The following is a 4818-nucleotide window of genomic DNA, read 5'->3' on the forward strand; positions in this document are numbered from 1 at the left end:
TCAGCGATTTTAACAATCCTACTATGGTTAAGAAATTAGTTAATATTCATGAACCAAACGTTCGCAATAGGAGGATTATAAGGCAGCATACGCATGACCTACTTAATAATCATGAGTCAAGCCTTTGCCATTGGAAGATTATCGGGCAATGACAGCATCGTACAATTAATAATTATGAGCCAAGCCTTCTCCACGTGAAAATCAGCAACGTCAATATGTCATTGTTCATAGTTTTGAGCTGAATGACTTTGCCATAGTAGGATTCGTAATTTCGTGAGCTGGAAAAGTGTTTGTAAGGTCGTGGCGCATTATTGTTTACTTTCTTACTTTTTTACGTAGGGGATCATTTGTTCAGATTCAGCTCAAGACATCGCTCTCTATATAAATATACATTTGTATTTATTCGCTCCAAGTTAATGTTGAAGAATTTGTAATTAACGTTCGGATTGTTCAGTATGAAATAAAGCTTTCCTAATATGTGGGGTATGTGACGTATATTCATAAATTGAATATATTATCAATGAGATTTGAGAAGTATACTGTAATATCTGGAGAGTCAGTTGATCTCAGTATAAACTATAAAGAGAGTGCATTAAGTGAGACTCTAGATGGCAGTCTATCATAACTTTGTAGTCACACTCTTGTTTTTAAAGGATTGTGTACATGTTACATGATGTGTACATTAATTGTTAATTAAATATTGCTGTTACCTCTTTAATTCTATTAGTTATTTCAGGTCCATGCTGTGAAACAAACAATAAACAAAAACTATTTTTTTTTTTTTTTTTAATTTTGAAGTTTGACAGAGTTCGCGTCAGGGACGTGGTGGCCCAAGCCACTGCCCCTTTGCCCTCCTGGGCTGAGGTGCCCTCTGGAGAAAGTAATGTAATTTACAAATGTTCATTTTTCATCAAGCGTTTTGCAGACGCTTTTTATTCACAGTATTAACGCAATTAATACATGATGAAACACTTTTTATTTCTATTGTATTGTTTATGTAAACATCCGCTAGGCTAGACTGTTTTGCAAGGCAGCGGATTCAGTGCGAGCGGGTCCAAACGTGTCAAAAATGTGCATTAATTAGTAGCCTATTGACATTGCTTGAGCAGACCCAAATGCATTAAAAACGTTTATTCATAAGGTGAACGATCAGATGCTGCATAGCTAAATCATAAAGTTATAGCATAAATGATAAAGAATGATAAAGTGAGCCCTTCAACTGTTGCTAAACTGAATATATAAAGCAAGATGTATTTTACATTTTACTGTAAATTAAAGTATACATACATATATAAAGCCTAGGTAAGAATAACAACAGTGAAGTGATAATAACACTTAAGTAGCCATGGAGTTTAACTGCATAATGTTAAATGTATGTATTACATTTCAACGCCATTAATCCGCGCGATAGATTAAAGCCACGCGAGGAAAAAGTAAGAAAACCCTCGCGCGCATTATTGACACAAGTGGGACAGTAGTCCCATATTATTGACATATTTGCAGACAGTAGTTTATCGCTGCACGAGGAAACGGGAAGATCCCGCGCGCGCATGACATCTCCTGCGCGCCCAATACAAGATGCCTGACAACACGCGCAAGACAATTTCCCAAAGTCCCCTGTTCTATCTAATCTCATCTGCTGCTTTTTCTCTCTTAAACCACTTTTATTTTTGGCAGTCTTGGGGTGGGCTTTGCTCTTTTGTTTGTAAACAAAAATGTCATTGGTTACTAACCTTTTTCAGGAAGTCTATTTAAAAAAAAAAAATTATTCTTCATATGGGGGGATCACCAAACTAGATCGCACAGCCTTAAAGCCCAGGGCAACCCCAGGAGTCAAGGGCCCCTGGGCACTGGACCCATTGGCCCGGTCGGTAATCCGTCCGTGCTCCTAGGGTAAGATGTGCCCCCCTAGGGAGTTGATGCCCTACACAGACTGCAGTCTGCTTATAGGGAGCGGCGGTACTGCATCCACGCACAACTCACCAAGCGCCCCACCAAGAGTAAGAACCACATTATAGCAACCACAAGGAGAATACCCCATGTGACTCTACCTTCCCTAGCAACCGTGCCAGTTTGGTTGCTTAGGAGACCTGGCTGAGTTATCATAGACTTTGTCAGTTCAAACCAGTCTGGCCATTCTCTGTTGACCTCTCTTATCAAAAACACATTTCCATCTGCAGAACTGCCCCTCATTGGATGTTTTTTGTTTTGGGCATCATTCAGAGTAAATTCTAGAGACTGTTGTATGTGAAAATCCCAGGAGATGAGCAGTTAAAGAAATATTCAAACCAGCCCATCTGGCACCAACTATCCTCCATGCCATTATCTAAAAGCCAATTGTGTGTCAGCCATGCAGTTCATAAAATCATGCAGATATGGGTCAGGAGCTTCAGTTAATGTTCACATCAGAGGACTCCAGTCTATGACTAAAATGGTTGCAAATGTGACCAAAAATAATTGAATGCAACAATCATTTTAAATCTAGTCGCCATTAGCGACAGTCTGGTTGTGTGCATTCATATGCAGTTTTATCAGATCTTTAGAGCGCCACTGTGTCTTGTGCCACGTTTCCTTCTTTTGATGATATGAGCTCGCTGCTCGCAACAACAAACACAACACAAGAGAGTCATGACCAAATGACTATTTTGAACCAGGTCTTTTTCATGAATCATCCAAAAAGAACTGAGAGTGTAATATCAGGAGCTCAGGTTAGCAGTTTGAATCAGAGTCACTTTCTCAGTGAATCATCCGTCATGTGTTCACAACTAGGAGCGCAGACATTTCAAAATATAAGTCCCATGTGTATTTCGGGCTTCTTTATAAATAAAAGTCTGCACCACTTTATATATATATGTATTTTTTTACAAATATACAAATACATTTATTTAAACAAATTTACTAATAAATGAATTTATTTGTGATGTGAGATCCAGCTTTTGATATTTGGGACCACTGAGTGACTCATAGGCAACACACTACAATATGCATACTATGTTTTATGTAAATATCTGCTTATGTAGATTCTGAAGGGCAGTTCTAAAAAAAAAAAATGTATCTCTTATATTTGTATAAATTATGAAAGGGGTTTGCCATGGGAGGCCATTACTTCCTTCCATGGATTGATGAACATATCTTCTCAACTATATTCACTCACCTAAAGGATTATTAGGAACACCATACTAATACTGTGTTTGACCCCCTTTCGCCTTCAGAACTGCCTTAATTCTACATGGCATTGATTCAACAAGGTGCTGAAAGCATTCTTTAGAAATGTTGGCCCATATTGATAGGATAGCATCTTGCAGTTGATGGAGATTTGTGGGATGCACATCCAGGGCACGAAGCTCCCATTCCACCACATCCCAAAGATGCTCTATTGGGTTGAGATCTGGTGACTGTGGGGGCCATTTTAGTACCGTGAACTCATTGTCATGTTCAAGAAACTACTTTGAAATGATTCGAGCTTTGTGACATGGTGCATTATCCTGCTGGAAGTAGCCATCAGAGGATGGGTACATGGTGGCCATAAAGGGATGGACATGGTCAGAAACAATGCTCAGGTAGGCCGTGGCATTTAAACGATGCCCAATTGGCACTAAGGGGCCTAAAGTGTGCCAAGAAAACATCCCCCACACCATTACACCACCACCACCAGCCTGCACAGTGGTAACAAGGCATGATGGATCCATGTTCTCATTCTGTTTACGCCAAATTCTGACTCTACCATCTGAATGTCTCAACAGAAATCGAGACTCATCAGACCAGGCAACATTTTTCCAGTCTTCAACTGTCCAATTTTGGTGAGCTCTTGCAAATTGTAGCCTCTTTTTCCATTTGTAGTGGAGATGAGTGGTACCCGGTGGGGTCTTCTGCTGTTGTAGCCCATCCGCCTCAAGGTTGTGCGTGTTGTGGCTTCACAAATGCTTTGCTGCATACCTCGGTTGTAACGAGTGGTTATTTCAGGCAAAGTTGCTCTTCTATCAGCTTGAATCAGTCGGCCCATTCTCCTCTAACCTCTAGCATCAACAAGGCATTTTCGCCCACAGGACTGCCGCATACTGGATGTTTTTCCCTTTTCACACCATTCTTTGTAAACCCTAGAAATGGTTGTGCGTGAAAATCCCAGTAACTGAGCAGATTGTGAAATACTCAGACCGGCCCGTCTGGCACCAACAACCATGCCACGCTCAAAATTGCTTAAATCAACTTTCTTTCCCATTCTGACATTCAGTTTGGAGTTCAGGAGATTGTCTTGACCAGGACCACACCCCTAAATGCATTGAAGCAACTGCCATGTGATTGGTTGATTAGATAATTGCATTAATGAGAAATTGAACAGGTGTTCCTAATAATCCTTTAGGTGAGTGTATACTATTTATTAAACCTCTGATTAATGGGTCTTCCTTTTCTTCTGCTTTTATCTTGTTTTTGAACAACAATCTAAATCGAGCAATTATATTATTTGGCAACTAAAAACAGCCTTTTGGCTCCTTAATGTTTCAGTTCAGTTACTAAAAAAATTACTTGCTATTGGCTCCTAAGTATTTTTTATTTTTTTGTCTGGAGCCCTGCGTCAACCATCAGCATGGGGGGAAAATGTGAACTCAGTGATTTGGACCGTGGCATGATTGTTGGTGCCAGACGGGCTGGTTTGAGTATTTCTGTAACTGCTGATCTTCTGGGATTTTCACGCACAACAGTTTCTAGAATTTACTCTGAATGGTGCCAAAAACAAAAAACATCCAGTGAGCAGCAGTTCTCTGGATGGAAATGTCTTGTTGATGAGAGAGGTCAACAGAGAATGGCCATACTGGTTCA

Source organism: Xyrauchen texanus, chromosome 42 (genome assembly GCF_025860055.1).
Source record: "Xyrauchen texanus isolate HMW12.3.18 chromosome 42, RBS_HiC_50CHRs, whole genome shotgun sequence".
NCBI classification, from domain to species: domain Eukaryota; kingdom Metazoa; phylum Chordata; class Actinopteri; order Cypriniformes; family Catostomidae; genus Xyrauchen; species Xyrauchen texanus.